The 20,413-nt window shown below is 38.4% G+C and overlaps 1 long non-coding RNA gene across 1 annotated transcript in view; it reads left to right on the top strand.

Moving 5' to 3' along the window:
- The window catches only part of LOC123519933, a 36,165-nt gene that overhangs the window by 13,979 nt on the left and 1,773 nt on the right, over positions 1–20,413 (top strand). Inside the window, exon 2 of the long non-coding RNA XR_006679129.1 lies at positions 10,394–10,483. This is a non-coding gene — a long non-coding RNA (uncharacterized LOC123519933). The remainder of the gene's footprint in view (positions 1–10,393; positions 10,484–20,413) is intronic.

Raw genomic sequence — 20,413 nt, 5'->3', positions numbered from 1 at the left:
GTCTAAAAGGCTAGAATGTATGGATTACCTAAGAAATAACGAATCGGACATAATGTGTGTAGTGGAAACAAAGCTAAGACCCGAAATAAAGCTAGACTGGTTTGTTGTAAAACATTACAAAGTATGGAGAAATTATAGAAAAAATAAAGGAGGTGGTGGTATAATGGTTCTTACTAAGGAAGATCTGATAGTGAAGGAGGTGAACTATAGTAAAAGAAATAAGGAAGCGATAAGTATGCTTATAACAGATGGCAAGAGGGACATTAATATTATAACAGTATACATACCACCCAGAACCAGTGCTTGGAAATATGAACAGTACCAAATGGTGATGAGAAATACTTTAGAGAGAATGAAGCAAGAACTCATCAGAAAGGATAGAGTGATGATAGTTGGAGACTTTAATTGCAAAGAAATAGTGTGGGAAGACTACGAAGTGGTGAACGGTGGTGAGTGAGCAGAAGAATTGTTAAAGGTAGCAACAAATAACTTGATGACACAGTGGGTGAGATCACCAACAAGGTGCAGGGGACAAGATGTTGCAGCAAGGTTGGATTTGGTATTTACCAGGGGAATCTCTCTAAAAGAGGAAATTGAACATGAAAGTCCCTTGGGGAAAAGCGATCATGATGTCCAAAGCTTTGAGCTGGATACAGAATTAAGCATGAATAAGATTGTGGAACACAGGGAGGAAAAATTAGATTATATTAGGGCAAATTACAACCATATAAAGGAGTTCTTTAATGAAATTGACTGGTACGTGGTATACCAGGAAAGGGATATGCAATTGAAATACGATAAATTTATGGATTTGTATAACTCTGCTGTGAAAAAGTTTGTGCCATATTACAAAAAGAGGACTTTAAATGATAAACAGTGGTTTAATAGAAATTGTGAAGAAGCAAAAGAGAACAAAGAAAAGGCATGGAAGAAACTTAAGAAAAACAGTGATGTATTATCAAGAGAAGTTTACAAAACAGCAAGGAATAGATATGTTGAAGTAAGGAGAAAAGCACAGAAGGAATATGAACAGAGGGTGGTGGAAAACTGTGATAGTGACCCTAAAATGTTTTACAAATTCATAAATGGAAAACTAAATATAAGGGAGGCAATAGTAAAGGTAAAAAATGGGGAAGAAGTATATGAGGATGCTGGAGATATAGCTGAAATTTTGAACGACAACTTTTGCAAAGTGTTTACAAAGGAGGAGCATTTTATGGGAGGAAGGCCTATGGAAATAAAGCAAATGCAGGCCATCATGGTTACTAAGGAAGATGTAAGGAAAATTATAAGTAATCTGGATATTAATAAATCAATGGGGCCTGATGGCATATCTGGAAGGTTGCTAAATGAATGTAAGGATCAATTGTTGAACCCTGTATTTGATATTGTGGAAACCTTCATATGAACAGGATTAGTCCTGGAAGAGTGGAAAAGAGCTGACATTGTGCCTATATACAAGAATGGTAGTAGGATGGAACCGCTAAATTATAGACCAGTATCGTTAACTAGTATATTGTGCAAGGTATGTGAAGAAGTAATTAAAGCTAAGTGGAGTGAGTATCTAGAAAGTGAAAACATTCTGAGTGAAAGACAGTTTGGTTTCAGAAAAGGAAGATCGTGTGTATCCAATTTATTATGTTTTTATTCAAGAGTGACTGACATACTACAACATAGAGAGGGATGGGTGGATGCTATCTACCTGGACTTGAGAAAGGCCTTTGATAAAGTATCACACAATAGACTGATGTGGAAACTAAAGAAGATTGGAGGAGTAAATGATAAACTAGCAAAATGGATGGAAAATTACTTAGTGGGAAGAGAAATGAGAACAGTGGTGAGAGGAAGGAAGTCCGAGTGGAAGAAGGTAACCAGTGGAGTTCCACAAGGGTCAGTGTGCCAGTGACCACTACACACCCACATGTTCAGGAAGAGTGAAATGGATAGACCCATAAGAAATAAGTTCCCAACTTCAAAATATGCCAAGGAGGCCCAGGGAGCAAAACCAAAAGTAGCCATTCAAAATATGAGTCCATCATCAACAGGGGCAACAATGCAAAGTAGACTGGTAATATTAGAGAAGAAATTTGAGAAGTTGGTGAAGGAGTTAAAAGTTCAAAGGAGTGAGGATGAGCAAGATAGAGAATTCCGCAAGGCTTTGAAGGAAAGAGTCAGGAGATTGGAGGAAAATGAAAAACGATTGGTGGATGAGAATGCACACTTGAGAGAGGAGGTTGAAAAATACAAGAGACGGTTGGAGGAGAAAATGGAGAAAGTTGTAAAGGAGAAAGATGACTTTAAGGAAATGATCAGTGAGCAAAGTGAGAAGTTTAAAAAAGTGGGAACTGAAGAAAACACAATGGACTGAGTCGAGGGAAGCGGAGATAGTTGGATTACAAGAAATAATTAAAGATTAGTTGAATGAAGACAAAAAAGAAAGGTCTAAGGAACTGGTTAATGTTATGAAGAACAAGGAAACATTGATAAGAGAAATACCAAAAAAGAAGAAAAGTGTGATAATATTTGGGATGAAAGAACAAAATATAACATATAAGCCTAAGAGAATTAAAGAAGAATTGAAAACAGTAAGAGATCTGTTCAAAAATCTAAATGATGATGAAAAAAAAAGACATATAAGAAGAAGTGGAAGAGATCCATAGACTGGGTCCGTATAAGGAGGGAGTAAGGAGACTGATTAAAGTAGTACTGAAGTCACAACAAACTGCAGAGGACATTTTATATAGAACATCAAAAATTAAGAGAGGTAGAAGGTTGTAAAGAGGTGTACGTAAGAAAAAATAGAAATGAGGAAGAGAGAAGATATAAGGAATTGTTGGAAGAGCGAGAAGGAAAAATGATGAACGGTCTGAGAGGAAAAGGAAAAGTTTTTGGAGAGTTATAGAGAGAGAGTCAGAAAATGGTATGTGGAAAGAAGGAATGCAGAGGAACCCCTAGAGGAGCAGTGGTGGACCATAATGTATACTAATATAGATGGGATACTGTCAAGTAGATTGAATTGCAAGACTATATGATGGTGGAGAAGCCTGATATAGTGTGTTTGACTGAGACAAAATTACATGAAAAACAAAGGTAAATTTGGATAATAAATATAATATATGGAGAAAGGATAGAGAGTAAAGGTGGAGGAGGAGTTATGATTATGACGAAGAAGGAGATAAATGTGGATAAGGTTTGGTATGGGAAGAACAACGCAGAAGTGATAAGCATAAGGTTAAAAAGTGATGGAAAAGAATTAATAATCATGGTGACCTATGTACCTCCTAAAACAAATTCTTGGACATTAAGGGAATATGACAATATGATCAAGGATACTTTACAGAGTTTGGAAAGTGTATTAACTGAAAAAGAAAGGTGATACTAGTAGGAGATTTTAATTGTAAAGAAGTGGATTGGGAAAATCTAGTAAGTGGTGTTGGAGAGGAAGCATGGGGAGAGAGATTCTTAATCTAATGATGGAAAATATGATGGAACAGAGGGTGAAAGAAAATACTAGATATAGAGGAGATGATGAACCGGCTAGACTGGATTTGGTGTTAACAAGAGAAGTGTACCTATGTGGAGATATACAATATAAATGTCCATTGGGAAAGAGTGATCATGTGGTTATGGAAATGCAGATGGCAATAACACAGCGAAGGAGAGATGAGACATACAGGAGTGGTAGATTGAATTATAGAAAGATGGACACAGAAAATTTGAAAAATTATTTCAAAACATTAGATTGGGAGGAGATGTTACAAATCAGAGAAGTGCAAAAAAATATGAGATTTTTATGAAATATTATAAAGGAGTTATGAAATTTGTACCAAAGTATAAACCGAGAGAGGAAGGAAGAAAGGATTGGTTTAATGCAACTTGTGTTAAGGCTAAAGAAAAGAGAGATGTGGCTTGGAAAAGATGGAAAAGAGCAGGAATATACTAAATAAGGAGAATTATAGAGTGGCGAGAAATGAGTATGTGAGGGTAAGGAGGAGGAAGAAAGAAAATTTGAAAAGATATTGTAGACAAGAGTAAGGAACATCCAAAATTGTTTTACAGGTTCATAAATGGTAAACTTAAAAAGAGAGTCCATTGAAAGATTAAAAGGAGAGCAAGGGATAGTAGATGACCCTAAGAATATGCGGAATTGCTAAATAATAGGTTTCAACAAGTATTTACTAAAGAAACAATGTTTGTAAAGCCTCAGAATGTACAAGGAAATGTGCACATGGATGACATTAAGATACCTAAAAGGAGTTATATAAAATGTTGGAGGAACTTAAAGATGATAAAGCGATGGGACCAGATGAAGTTTCAGGAAAATTATTGAAGGAATGTAGAGAAGAATTGATTGATCCATTATATGATATTATAAGGTGCTCATTAGAAACAGGGAAGTACCAGTAGAGTGGAAAAGAGCTGAAGTGGTGCCCATTTATAAGGGAGGCAGTAAGGAAGAGCCTCTTAACTATAGACCTGTGTCTCTAACAAGTGTGGTCGGTAAGATTTGTGAGAGGGTGATAAAGAAATATTGGATACGGTTCCTGGAGGATCATAAGTTATTATCGGATCATCAATTTGGCTTTAGGAAAGGGAGGTCATGTGTAACAAATCTACTGAGCTTTTATTCAAGAGTGGTTGACAAAATACAAGAGAGAGGGATGGATGGACTGTGTATATTTGGATTTAAAAAAGCTTTTGACAAGGTACCTCACATGAGACTGCTATGGAAATTAGAGATTTATGGAGGACTGAAAGGAAAAGTGTTAAAGTGGATGGAAAACTACTTGAGATGGAGGGAGATGAGAACGGTAATAAGGGATGCAAAGTCGGACTGGTTGGTGGTGGAGAGTGGAGTCCCACAAGGTTCAGTGCTGGCACCAATACTTTTCCTTGTCTATATTAATGATATGCCAGAGGAGTAAACAGTTATATTAATTTGTTTGTGGATGATGCGAAGTTGTGTAGGTGTGTGAAGAGTGAAGAAGATTGTGAAATTTTACAGGCAGATCTGGATAAGATTTGGGAGTGGAGCAAGAGGTGGGAGATGGAATTTAATCTGAGCAAAAGTCATGTGATGGAGATGGGAAGAGTGGAAGACGGCCAAGAGGGTCATATAAGATGGGTGAAGAAGTAGTGTTGAAAAGGTGGAAAAGGAAAAGGATTTGGGAGTGATAATACAAGACCATGGGCAGTTTGAGGCTCATATTGATAAGATGTTTGGAGAAACATATAATTTGATAGAAATATTGGATTAGCCTTCATTATATGGATAAAGATATGATGAAGAAATTAATTAGTACGGTAATTAGACCAAGATTGGAATATGCTGGAGTGGTTTGGTCCCCTTATAAAAAGAAGCATATAAGGAAGTTGGAGAGATTGCAGAGAATGGCAACAAAATGGTTCCGGAATTGGCAGAAATGACCTATGAGGAGAGATTAAAAGAAATGAATTTGCTTACCTTGGAACAAAGAAGAGAAAGAGGAGATTTAATACAGGTTTATAAACTGTTGAAGGACTGGATGAAGTGGATAATGAGCAAATGATGTTGAGAGAGGAAAACTTAAATAGAACTACAAGATCGCATAGTAAAAAGATAGCCAAGGAATATGCTTGAAGGATGTGAAGAAATATAGTTTCCCACAAAGATGTGTGGAGGTGTGGAATGGTTTGAGTGAGGAGGTGGTGTCAGCGAGGAGTGTGCATAGTTTTAAAGGAAAGTTGGATGTGTGTAGATGTGGGGACAGGGCCACACGAGTATAATACCCAGGCCCTGTAAAAATTACAACTAGGTGAATACAACTAGGTGAATACACACACACACACACACTTGCTTTTGACAAGCCACTGGTAATGGAACAGAAAGGGATTATGAAGGAGTTTCAAGTAACTGTGGAGGAGATCAAGAATATGATGGGGAGTCTAGAAGTGAGAAAAGCTGTGGGACCTGATGGGGTATCAGGATGGATTTTAAGAGAATGCAGGGAGCAACTGGCAGAAAAAGTTTGTGAAGTAATTGATGCCTCATTAAGGGAAGGTGTAGTGCCCCAAGACTGGAAAAGAGCTAACATTGTCCCAATTTATAAATCAGGTAACAAGAGAGACCCATTGAACTATAGACCAGTGTCACTTACAAGTGTGGTAGCTAAGATGTGTGAGAGGGTGGTGAAGAATAGATGGACAGACTTCTTGGAGAAAATGACATACTTTGTGAGTGTCAATTTGGTTTTAGAAAAGGGCGTTCATGCACGACAAACCTGATATGTTACTATTCGAGGGTGATAGATGTAATACAGGAAAGAGATGGTTGGGCTGATGGAATATATCTGGATTTAAAAAAGGCCTTTGATAAGGTACCACACCGGAGACTGATCTGGAAACTTGAAATGGTAGGAGGAGTGCATGGCAGTTTACTAAAATGGATGGAAGACTTTTGGTAGGAAGAGAAATGAGAACAATAATTAAGGACAGACCATCAGAATGGGGCTTGGTGGAGAGTGGAGTTCCACAGGGATCAGTGTTGGCACCAGTAATGTTTGCGGTCTACATAAATGACATGGTGGATGGGGTGTCCAGTTATGTGAGCCTATTTGCAGACGATGCAAAATTGTTAAGAAAAGTGAGATGTGACAAAGATTGCGAACTACTCCAGGAAGACTTGGACAGAATATGGAAATGGAGCTGTACATGGCAAATGGAGTTCAACACGACAAAATGCAAGAAATTAGAGTTTGGCAAGAGTGAAAGAAGAATCAGGAGTATGTACAAGATAGGAAATGAAGACATAAAACCAGTCATGAAGAAAAGACCTTGGGGTGACAATTACCAATGACCTATCGCCAGAGAGACATATAAACAAAATAATTGGAGAAGTATTGAACTTATTGAGGAACATAAGAGTGGCGTCAGATATTTAGATGAAGAAATGATGAAGAAAATAATTACTGCAATGATAAGACCAAGGCTTGAATATGCAACAATACAGTGGGCTCGAACTTAAAGAAACACATAAGGAAACTAGAGAAAGTACAGAGGGCTGCAACAAAATGGTGCCTGACTTAAGAGATTTGACTTATGAAGACAGACTGAACAGAATGCAACTTCCGACCCTGGAAAACAGAAGAGAAAGGGGAGACCTGATAGCAATATACAGAGTGATGATTGGCATGGAAAAAATGGATAGGGAAGATCTGTGTATGTGGAATGAAAGTGTCGAGAGGGCATGGGAAAAAACTAAAATGGCCACCTATAGGAGAGATGTGAAAAATATAGCTTCCTCATAGAAGGGTGGAAGCATGGAATAGTTCAGACGTGGAAGTGGTCAACGCAAGGAATATTCATGATTTTAAGAAAAAGCTGGACATTAGTAGATATGGAGACGGGACAGTACGAGCATAGCTCCTTTCCCGTATGTTACAATTAGGTAAATACATACACACACACACACACACACACACACACACACACACACACACACACACACACACACACACACACACACACACACAACATAGAGAAGTTGGAAAGCAGGACTGGTTTAACGATAGATGTGAAAAGGCTAGAACAAGAAAAGAGGATGCATGGAAGAGGTGGAGAAGGAAAAGACGGATTAAGCAGTGGGAAAGTTACAAAAGAGCAAGAAATGAATATGTGTTGATTAGAAGAGAAGAAAGAAAGAAACAAGAAAAGGATATAATTGATAAATGTAAAGACCAACCAAGGCTTTTTACAGACATGTGAACAACAACATCAAAAATAGAGAAAGTATTGAAAGTTTAGAAGTAAATGGAGTATGCAGTGAAGATCCCAGGAAATGGCAGAGGCTATGAATGGATGCTTTGGAAGGTATTCACAAAGGAGACTGCTTTTGACAAACCACTGGTAATGGAACAGAAAGGGATTATGAAGGAGTTTCAAGTAACTGTGGAGGAGATCAAGAATATGATGGGAGTTTAGAAGTGAGAAAAGCTGTGGGACCTGATGGGGTATCAGGATGGATTTTAAGAGAATGCAGGAGCAACTGGCAGAAAAAGTTTGTGAAGTAATTGATGCCTCATTAAGGGAAGGTGTAGTGCCCCAAGACTGGAAAAGAGCTAACATTGTCCCAATCTATAAATCAGGTAACAGAGAGACCCATTGAACTATAGACCAGTGTCACTTACAAGTGTGGTAGCTAAGATGTGTGAGAGGGTGGTGAAGAATAGATGGACAGACTTCTTGAAGAAAAATGACATACTTTGTGAGTGTCAATTTGGTTTTAGAAAAGGGCGTTCATGCACGACAAACCTGATATGTTACTATTCGAGGGTGATAGATGTAATACAGGAAAGAGATGGTTGGGCTGATGTCATCCAAAAATGTCTTGACACCTCCTTCAACTTTTCTTCATTAACTTCTGCAACATTGCAATCTTAGATGTAGTTTTCAATCCGTAGAACACCTCTCATTTGCTAAACCTTATTTTCTTTTCCTCACCAAAACACAGCTGTCTGAGGCAACTGACAGTAACCCCTGTTTTGTTCCCCCAAACTTTTTTTATCTTCATTTTTGTTCTAAATCTGGATGTTGCTTCTATGTGCGCAATGACTTGACTTCCTCTTGTGCCATGCTCTTGAATCTTTAGAGTTTTCCACTCTCTGGCTTTGACTCAAAAGTCACTCTTTAATAAAATTTTTCTGTGCTATCTCTCCCCTAACTCCTCTGACTATAATAAATTCTTTGATTATTTAACTTCTAAGTGGACCACATACTGTCCCTCTATCCTTTCATGGAGATTTCCATCCTTGGAGATTTCAATGTTCACCACCAGCTTTGGCTTTTCTCTCCCTTCACAGACCATCCTGGTGAATTAGCCTTCAACTTTGCTGTCCTCCATGACCTAGAGCAACTGGTACAATATCCTACTTGTATTCCTGATTGTCTTGGAGATATGCTCAACATTCCTTCTGCTTATGCTGTTACCTTATCTTCTCCATTAAACTCCTCTGATCACAACCTCACATCTGCATCTTATCCTATTTCTCCAATCCCTCCGCAGGATCCCCAAAAGAGAAGGTGCCTCTGGCATTTTGCCTCTGCCAGTTGGGGGGACCTGAGGAGATATTTTGTTGATTTTCCCTGGGATGATTACTGTTTCTGTGTCGGAAAACCATCTCTGTGTGCTGAACGCTTAACAGAAATGATAGTGTATGGCATGGAGGCATACATTCCTCATTCTTTATCTCTACCTTAACCTTCTAACTCTAAACCTTGGTTTAACACAGCCTGTTATCATGCTGTACATGATAGAGATTGGCTAGAAAAGGTACCTGAGCCTTCCATCACCTAGCTGAATGTCATGCACTTTATATTTCTGCTCGGAATCATGCGAAGTCTGTTTTTCAACTTATCAAACACTCTTTCATAAAGAGAATATGTCAAAATCTTTCAAACTTCAACTCCCCTTGAGACTTTTGGCATCTGGCCAAAAACATCTCCAGTAACTTTGCTTCTTCATCTTTCCGTCCTTTATTTCATCCTGATTGCACCACTGCCATCTCATCTGTTTCTAAAGCTGAACTCTTCTTTCAAACCTTTGCTAATAACTCTACCTTGGATGATTCTAGGCTTGTCCCTCCCTCTCCTCCTCCCTCTGACCATTTCATGCCCAAGTTAAAATTCTTTGTTATGATGTTTTCCATGCCCTCGCTGGCCAAAACTCTTTGAATGCTTATGGACATGATGGGATCCCTCCTATCATTCTCAAAAAACTGTGCTTCTGTGCTTGCACCTTGCCTGGCCAAACTCTTCCAACTCTGTCTATCGACTTCAATCTCCCTTTCTTTTTGTTAGAAGTTTGCCTACATTCAGCCTGTTCCTAAAGAGGGTGACCATTCTAATCCCTCAAATTACCACCGTATAGCTTTAATTACTTGCTTGTCAAAAGTATTAAATCTATCTGCAATAGGAAGTTTCCTAAACATCTGTCACTTCACAATCTTCTTTTTAATTGCCAGTATTGCTTCCATCAGGGCTGCTCTACTAATGATCTTCGGGCTTTCCTTACTGGTCATCCTCTTTTAGAAATTTCAGTGAAACTTTTGCTGACACATTAGACATATCAAAAACTTTTGATAGAGTCTGGCACAAAGCTTTGATCTCAAAACTACCCTCCTATGACTTCTATCCTTCCCTCTGGAACTTCATCATAAGTTTCCTCTCCAACTGTTCTATTGCTGCTGTGGTAGATGGCCATTGTTTTTCTCCTAAATCTATTAACACTGGTGATCCTCAGGGTTCTGTCCTGTCACCCACTTTCTTTCTATCATTTATTAATGATCTTTACCAAACTTTTTGCTGTATCCACTCCTATGCTGATGATACCACCGTACACTTTTCCACATCTTTTCAGAGAAGATCAACCCTTCAGTGGAACCATGCGTGCTCTGGGGTCCGAGGGGTCTCTAAGCGCATGGGTTCGAATCCTGTCCACGGTCCGAGTGTAAGTTGGGCTTCCTCACTTGGGGCAACGGTTTCCTAGCAGGTGGGCTTTGAGATAGGAGATACCCAAAAAAGTATCCCCTTTAGCCCATAAATTCCCGTGAAAAGCCCACTTGGTATTTAAAAAAAAAAAAAAAAAAAAATGCAGGGATGCCAAAGAATGCCTAACTTCTGATCTTTCTAAGATTTGTGATTGGGGCAGAGAAAACTTTGTTGTGTTCAATGCCTGAAAAACTCAATTTCTTCATGTGTCAACTTGACACAACCTTCCAGACAACTATTCCCTCTTCTTCAATGACACTCAGTTGTCCCCATCTTCTACACTGAATATCCTCCTTTACTCATAATTCAAACTGGAAACTTCACATCTCATCTCTACCTAAAAAAGCTTTTATTAAGTTAAAAGTTCTGAGGCGTTTCTGCCAGTTTTCTCGTCCTATTCATGTAAGGATGATGCTTCACATACAATACCTTAGTCCAGTACCTTAGTCCATAGGAAGAAGTGATCATGTGACATTAGAGCTGGAAATACAGGAGGAGGATGGGATAAGATACAGAGATAACTACAAAAAAGAGAGATTAGATTATGCAAGAGCGGATTTTGAAAAATTAGGGAAATTTTTGCGGATAGTGAATGGAGGAACATTATGTAAGGAAGGACATTACAAGGGAAATATGAAGTATTCATACAGAAATATAACAAAGGAGTTAAAAAAAAAAAATACACACTTAGTACAATGCTAGATGCACAGAAGCTAAGAAGGCAGAAGATAAAGCTTGGAAGAAACTCATAAGCAGACAGCAGTACAGTAAGTCCTCCTTATATGGTAATTCGTTATCTGGTAAATTCACAGTTACGGTGCTTGGTAATTATTACCCTCGATTCTATTTATGGTAAGAAAAATTCACAGATACGGTATCCGCTCGTGTTTTGTTTACACCGTACCGTAGTGCCACCATGCCACAACAACAATCGGTCTCTTCCCGTGTTTATCACTGAACACAAGTGAAGTCCTTACGGCATGTTTTTTTGTGGTTATTATGAGTAAGGGCTGAAATCCCTACTCTTCCTTAACCTCGGGAGGGACATCATCTGATAGAATATGTGGCAAGTGAAAGGGAAATAAAAACATTTTGTTTATTTCTGCAGGGGTGACTTTCGACGTGCTGGAACACATCCCCTATTATTACATGTTATAATGGGTTCGGTATATGGTAATTTCGATTTGCAGTAAGGTTTTCAGGAACACATATGTATCGTATAACGAGGACTTACTGTTTAAGGATGCAAGAAATGAATGTATTAGAGTAAGGAGAGGAAGAAAGAAATTTTGAGAAAGATATGGTGTGTAAAAGTGAAGATGAACCCAAGCTTTTCTGCAAAATTATGAATGGTAAGATGAAGAATAAGGAAACAATAGAAAATAATTAAAGGCAGGGAAGACATACCAAACAGAGAAGAAAGTGTGTAAAATAATAAATGAGAGTTTCAAAATGGTGTTCACTGTTGAAGAGGATTTTACAGAACCAAATAAGACATTGCATTGCCAAGGATTACAGGAAATCACAGTGCACAAAGAGGATATTGGAAGATTATTAGATCATTTGGATGTCAGAAAAGCAATGGGGCATGATGGTGTATCAGGCTGGGTGCTAAAAGAATGTAAAAAGCAGCTACTAGATCCAATTTGGGAAGTAATTACAAGTTCACTAAATGAAGGGAAAGTTCCACTAGAATGTAAAAGAACCAACATAATACTGATATTTAAAGGAGAAAAGGCAACTGAACCATTAAGGTACAGACCGGTGTCACTTACAAGCGTTATGGGAAAGTTGTGTGAAATAATTATCTAAGAAAAATGGGTTAAACATCTGGAAGAACAAGTCATATCAAACAGACAATTTGGGTTCAGGACAGGACAGTGATGTGTCGAACTCACTAAGCTTCTACTCAAGAGTAATAGAAGGACGGAAAACAGAGATGGATGGGTGGACACAGTATACCTGGACATAAAAAAGGCTTTTAATTTAGTTTGTCATGGAAGACTACTTTGGAAACTAGAGAAGATAGGAGGACTGCGCGAGGAACTTTGTTAGAATGGACAAGGGATTATTTGAAGGACAGGGGGGATGAGAACTGTGATCAGAGATACATATTTATCTTGGGGTAAAGTAACAAGCAGAGTGCCACAAGGGTCAGTGTTAGTCCCCATTATGTTTCATATTTATGTAAATGACACTCACAATGGGATAAACTGTTACATTAATTTATTTGCTAATGATGTAAAGCTGTTAAGAATTATCAAAACCTGGGAGGACTGTTTGCTGTTACAGGAAGATATAAACAAAATCTGTGAGTGGAATTAGAAGTGGAAATTGGAGTTCAATGCCAAGAAATTTCAAATGTAATGGAACTAGGAAAGAGCAAAAGAAGACTGGTATGGAACTATCTGAGGGGATAGGAACAAATAATGAAGACCAAAGAGGAAAAAGATCTGGGCGTGATTATACAGGAAAATCTAAACCCTGAAAAACACATGAGCAAGATATTTGGATTATCATATAAAATGTTGGCGAATATATAAGTGGCATTTCAATTCATGGACAAAGATATGATGAAAATAATCATTACAAGCATGATATGTCCAAATCTGGAATATGCAGATATGGTGTGGTCTCCGAGCTCTAAAAAAGATATAAGAAGATTAGAACGGATTCAGAAGATTGCTACAAAGACGATGCTGGAACTATAGGACCTAACATATGAAGAACGGCTGAAGGAAATGGGACTACCAACCTTACAAGATGTACAAGAGAGTCAGTGGCATTGAAAAGATAGACAAGGAAGACCTGGTGCTGATGACAGAAGAAGATGGAAGGACAAGAGGTCATGTAAAGAAGATCAGGATGAGGCAGTGTGTGAAGGATAATGAAATGTACATTTTTTCACATAGAACGGTGGAGAAGTTGAATGCATTGAATAATGAAGTTGTTAACAGCACATAATGTGCATAACTTTAAGGAATAATTGGATAAATGGAGACATGGAGACAGGACACTATGAGCCCTGCTCAAACCATGTACAATAAAGCTAGGTAAATACAACCATGGGACCAGGAACACTAACACACCTGCTTATGTTTTACATTTAATGTTCCACTGGTTCATAGCACATACAAAGCAACTAAGGCTGAAATGTCATGGCACCCCACAACTCACTCACACAACACAATATTCCACAAACTTAACAACCCTACCTGGTGCACGTACTCCCAACACAACCTGGGTTTACCCGACAGTCAAATTGACCTCAACAATGACTGAAACCCCCTCCCTACCCTACACCTGTGTGAAATAATTATCAAAGAAAAATGGGTTAAACATCTGGAAGAAGAACAAGTCATATCAAACAGACAATTTGGGTTCAGGACAGGACGGTGATGTGTTGAACTTATTAAGCTTCTACTTGAGAGTAATAGAAGGGTTTTTCCTTCCCACACTTCTTCCTCTCTGGTGAGAGGACAGATTCTGGCCTGGATAGCTGACATGGAAGGTAGCTGGGTAATGGTAGACCGGTATTCAGGCTCTTTCCATCTCAAGTAGGAACAAAGCTGCCACATAGTGGCGATACACTAAAGACACGCGCTCAAAATAGATATTGAATCCAAGGGAGTTAAAAATGCTTTGTGTTGCATTATCTACTGTTTGGATGGTTACACAACAACAAGGCTATTGGAAGTTTACAGATTTCAACTGTGTTCAAATTAGTCTCTGCCACCTACATCTGCAGCACTGAAACAACATTCATACAGAGTATGTCATGCTGTACAGCAAGCTATGATTCACACCCTTTTTGCAACTAATAGGAGACGAATGAAGAAGGAAAACATACTAATGCCAGTAATTATTGAGAATTTAGTTGCTCCTCAAAAATTGCTAAATCTAGTTTCTTGTGGTTACAAAGAGAGTTTCAAAAGAACTGTGGCTACAGAAAATTGTTAATGCATTGTAGTGTGAGACACAGAGGATGCCATGGCGAGACATGCAGCAACATTCCACAGCATGAAGATGAATTTAATGACAGATAATGAGTGAAGGTAGTGCTCTACTAGACATATTAATGTTTCAGTAATTCAGCACTTCTTCAATGCTCTGATATATTTTTGTTACCTTTCAGTTTTCTACAATACAATAACTGCCTTCATGAAGTTCATATTCTTAATAAATCTTTCAATTATTAATTCCCATTTCACTTCACTTCTTAAACTTAAGGGGTTGTTATATATTTTTTTACCTTGGTAACTAAGTCATCTAATCCTCATGAAAATTTTATTGTGAATGTACATCATCAGTCTTAATATCATTCACTCCAAAGATGATGGCAATACCTGTTGAAGGAGAGAAAAAAATAAAAACTATGAAATTTAGTATTCCTAGTTTATCCACTAAAAGTCAATTATGACTTGTCTGAATTTCTTATAAATCTGTCTTATTAAAGTAAAAGAGCTACTTTATTTTTTTATCTGAAAGATTTTTTTGTTTGAAAGTAGTTTATTTAAAAAAAAATAGTATGGAGCTTTTTCTTTTTTTAATTAAGTGGAAAAACTGGAATATATAAAATTCTAAGGTAAATAAACTAGACGTTTCTGTCAAACCAATTTATAGAATACAGTAAGTCTTCGTTATACGGTACATGTGCATTCCTGAAAACCTTACCGCATATCGAATTTACCGTATACCGAACCCATTTTAACATGTAATAATAGGGAATGCGTTCCAGCATGTCAAAAATCACCCCTACAGAAGTGAAAATACATGAAAATAATCATAAAAAAGTAAAGTACTGTGCAAAAGAAATAAACAGAAAATGTTTTTATTTACCTTTCAATTGTTATGTATTCTATTAGATGATGTCCCTCTCGAGGCTAAGGGACAGTAGGGATTTCAGCCCTTACTCATCTTCTGCCGAGTGGGCAGACAAGGATAATATGTCGTCGTCTGCACTGTTGGAAGCAGATGCAAAAGGGCCAGCTGTAGCAGGGTTGGCACGTTTCAATGGTTTGAAGAAAGAGGATATTGAGGAAGGGTCAGCTGTAGCAGGGTCGGCAGGTGTGATAGGGACGGCATGTCTGACTGGCTTGAAGAACGAGTAAATGGAGGACTGTTTAGTTTTGTTTTTTCATCATAGATTTCTTGATAAATCTTGACACTTTTCTCTACGTCATCAGCCACTTTGCTACTCCTGGCAGGATTTGGGTCATGTTCCTTCAGGGTTTCCAGAGATTTTTCGATACCACCGAGACATTCTCTAAGAGTTTTGATGTCCAGGCCACGCACAGGTTCTTCTTCCTCGTCTCCCTCTTTTTCTTCCTCCTGTGATGCCTTGTCTAGCTCTATAAGTTCATCATTTGAGAGAGATTCAGCATGGCTTTCCAAAAGATCGGGAACATCATCATCATCAACTTCATCGAAGTCAGCCCTATGGCTCAGATTTACCAAGTCATTTCTGATCGCACCAATGTCGTCTTCAGCAAAGCCTGAGAAGTCATGCGGGCATTCTGGCCATACTTTATTCCACGCCAAGTTCATGGTAGACGTCTTCACTTCGTCCCAAGGTGACTTGATGTTATGTAAGGCGTGCTTGATGTTATACGACTTCCACTATTCACTGATAGTGGGCTTGCCAGGCCCATCCATGCCCTTTATCAGTTGCTGCATGGTTTGCCGCTGGTAGCAGGCTTTAAATGTTTGCCATAATTATTATGAATATATTTGTGCTTACAATAGACCCTTTAATATTCCATTTATTCATCTAATTAGTAATGCATATAAGTAATATGTAATACAGTTAAAAAATAGGGGGGCAAGGGAAGAGATAACAGGCTCCAAGGGTGGTCAAGTTAAAGTCAGTACTGTGAGTGGCGGGGAGGTGTGGCGTGGATGACGTCATCACCCCTGCTCCCCCTCGCTGGGCCCCCTCGGATGACATGAGCGGATACCGTATCTGTGAATTTTTCTTACCGTATATCGAATCGAGGGTAGTAATTTCCAAATACCGTAATTGTGAATTTACTGGCTAAAGAACTACCAGATAACAAGGAGTTACTGTACTTAATACTGATCATTATAAAAAAAAAGAATCAAGCCAATTGGTAAAAAAATAATGAAGTTATAGTGATGTGAAGTTGAAAAATTTTGAGAAAAACGTAATTAAAGATTCTATGCTGCGGCACTCCACCCACACGTCAGAAGTTCCCCAATGCATAGAAGAGTTTTCTTTGCAGTCGCTTATTCCGCAATTTTCTTAGCTAAGGGCCTGTTCATCGTTTTGTCCTTTTTTCTGCTTGACACCGTTAATTGTTGTTACATTTTTGCAATAGTCATTGTATTTGCTATACAGTGGAGACTCAATACTCGAATGTCTAAATGGTCAAACTTTTCAATAGTCGAACGTAAAAGTTCGACTTATTACTAAAAAAAAATACCTATTGAATGTCCGTCCACGTGACTGTAAACAACGAGTCTCTCCCTTCCCGCCGCCTTACACGCCTCACCACTCCACCGCAGCCAGTTGATCCTTAGCTGTCGTAAGAATAACATTGGAGAGAAATCTCTCAAGAGTTTTTTTTTTGCATTTAGAAGCTTACAATGGCACCGAAGAAGTTTGTTAGTGATGAGAATAAGCCTACAAGAAAAAAAATATAGTGACAACCATTAAAAGAAAAAAGAAGATTACAGGAGATCCTCGTGATTTGACTGTTCGCAGTTCGAATTATCGCCAATTCGAACTCGGTTAATTAATACCCAATCCTCAAGGTTCGACCGACTGACTCACCAATTCGACATTCATATCTTGCAAGCCACCCACCTGGTCAAATCCGCTGCCACCACAAATTCGTCCCCAGCCCGCCAGGCGGAAGTGTTAACCGACTCTAGCCTGTGCTGCACAGATTGGGTGAAAAGTAGCGGATTGGGCTACTTTTGAAGGGTATGCGCTACTTAAATTCATAATCCGCTACCTGTGATTTTTTGGGCTACTTGATTCATGATATGTTTGAGCTGCTTGATGACATTATTGGGCTTCATTTGCAATTTTTTCTAAATGTTAACAATAATATATAATGATATTAACAACATTAATAAAAGTAATAATAATAATAATGCACTTAACCCTCGGCTATCGCGCACAATTGGGGCCGAAATAACCGCACCATAGCCGAAAACGCGATAGCCGAATTGAACAACTAATGGTGAAAATTGTTATTGGTGCCACAACCACAAATTTTACTCCTAATATCCCTCATTTTTACCTTTTTTTTTTTTTTTACTGTAATCTATTGGTACCAATTAAAACATGTCAAGGTTATCACAAAAAAAAATTACATCAGCTCATTGTATTTACATTCATAAACAACATTTCACAGCTAGGGTTCTGTCTTGTCTCATTGGTTTATGTTTGGCGATGGTAGGAGGACGGCGTGGAGGGTTGGTGGCCATTGTGAGCACAAAAAATGGTAGAATCTGGCTATCACTGTCTAGTGGGGAGGATGCACACTCAGAGACTGTGTTTCATCTTGGTGGGAAGGCGGTTTTGGCCAATGAGCGCTCAGATATCCCATGACGTCATGGCGGGGCGTGCGATAGCAGGCATCTGAGGTTGCTATAATGAAATTTTAGCAACTTTTCATGGGTGCGTGATAGCAATAAAATGCGATAGCTGAAGTCGTGATAGTCGAGGGTTGATTATAGTAGTAATATTAACCATGACATTGAGAACGGTGTAGTTATGGTGCTTTTTCTTTTTTTTGTGGTGAGTAGGCAACTGATGACATCACGCTTCTCTCGCCTCACCGTACGTCAAGAAAATAACTTGCTAGGTAATGCAAATCTTTAAAAAAAAGTGATGCAGAGGAAGTGAAAGGAAAAATCTTTAAGGCAATAAGAATAATTAAGTTTCGTTAAGAAGAAAAATATTTTGGTTAAATTTAGGTAAGAATGGAAATAATTTATAAAAAAAAAAAAAAAGCCAGAGAAAACTTATGGAAAAAATGGTACATCGTGAAAGAGGATTCCACTCCCCTCCCCCTAACCCCATGGAAAGAAATGTGAGCGGATAGTGGTAATTACAAAATATAGTAGTTAAAGTAATATGTAGTAGTTTTTTTGTATTGGGCTACATTGTGGTGAAATCCGCTACTTTTCAAGCGTGCTTCTGCTACTTTTCATTAGGAAAATCTGACAGCACTGCCTGTGTGTCGCTTTCACTGCATCTCTCTCGCCCCAGGCGTTGTCCATGTAGGCCACGCTCTGCCGTTCCACCTCCTGCCTCCATGCCGCTTAGACCATTCTTCTCAAAGCCATCTCCAGCCCTAGCCCTAAGAAGCACAATTTCCTACCTTTCAAAGATAAACTTGAGCTTATAAGAAAGTGTGAGGCAGGTATAGATCACAGTGTGGTTGCAGAGCAAATGGGTGTCCCTAGATCAAAACAGTATCGTCAATTTAGAAGAAGAGGGACGAGTACCGTGAGATTGCTGCAAATGTTTTTATTTCCCTAAAAATGTACTGTACAGCACCCTAATGTGTTTAATAAAAAAAAGTTAGATATAAATGAAGCCTTTAATAGTACTGAATTAGTCTAAGTTAGTGTTTTTTAGAGGTTATAGTAATGATTTGGGGGATCTAGGCTGGAGATTGGTCCCTATCCCCTAATTCTTAAGTATCTTATGGGAAAAATTGCTTCACGATTTAAATAAATGCTAATTCAACCAATGAATAACCACTCTAACCCCGTCAAATTGCGAGGATCCCCTGCATTGATAAATACAAGAAAGGAGGAAGAATAACCGACCCTGCAACTGAGTACTGTATGGCTAAATCTACAGTAGCCACAATATTGAAGAAGACAGAGCCCATTAAAAGAGGTGATGTGGCGATTGGTGTGAAAAGGCAATTTAAGCGACCTGCGGCAGTGGAAGAAATGGAAAAATTGTTGATTGGATAAACCAAAGGCAGATGGCTGGTGATTCCATAATTTGTGCGAAGGCTAGTCTGCTGCACTGTGATCTTATTTCTGATACTATATCTGACTCCAATGATGATTTTAAAGCAAATAAAGGGTGGTGTAGGGATTTCAAGAAAAGAACTGGAATTCATTCTGTTGTGAGGCACGGCGAGGCCGCAAGTGCTGACTGAGTTGCCGCTGAGTAATTTGTGCCTGAATTTAAGAAATTTGTGGATAAGGAGCACTTAAGCCCACAACAGATCTTTGTGATGAAACTGGCCTGTTTTGAAAAAAAAAAACTACCAAACATGATCTATAATTCTATATAACAAAGGAAGAGAAGTGTTTGCCAGGACACAAGCCTATGAAAGACAGGCTAACTCTGCTTCTGTGCGCCAATGCTAGCGATGACTGCAAAATTAAACCGCTGCTTTTTTTCTAAACTTGGGTAAATCCAATGGCTGGAATGAATAACCTTATGTATAGGTATCAATAGTCAAACTTTTAATACTTGAACGGCCATTTGGATTGAATTAATGAATTAAGTTTGAGTATGAGTCTCCACTGTATATGAAATGTGGCAAACTGAACATTCCACAGAGGTCTCCACATCACTATACCCAATCCCTAACATCATCACAAAGTACACTATCATTACTGTTACTGGATAGTAACCTTTACCCTCTGACTTTTCAATGTCAGGGGTAGTGTTCATTGTAACTTTGTGGCACTGAGAACAAATAACTTTTGGGAAAGTGTCAGCTTGATGTACAAATTTACATTCTAATTTAGGTTTAAAGCTTCACTGGCACACACTATTACATAGTTTCACAAGATTTTTCTTAGTGATCACTATGTTCTTCACCAATACCTCCTTGGATGTTTCTAAGTCATGGGATAATTTCTTCCTTTTTTTTCTGCACTTGAA

This window comes from Portunus trituberculatus, chromosome 46 (assembly GCF_017591435.1).
Source record: "Portunus trituberculatus isolate SZX2019 chromosome 46, ASM1759143v1, whole genome shotgun sequence".
NCBI lineage: Eukaryota > Metazoa > Arthropoda > Malacostraca > Decapoda > Portunidae > Portunus > Portunus trituberculatus.
This window is presented reverse-complemented; position numbering and strand designations above follow the sequence as displayed.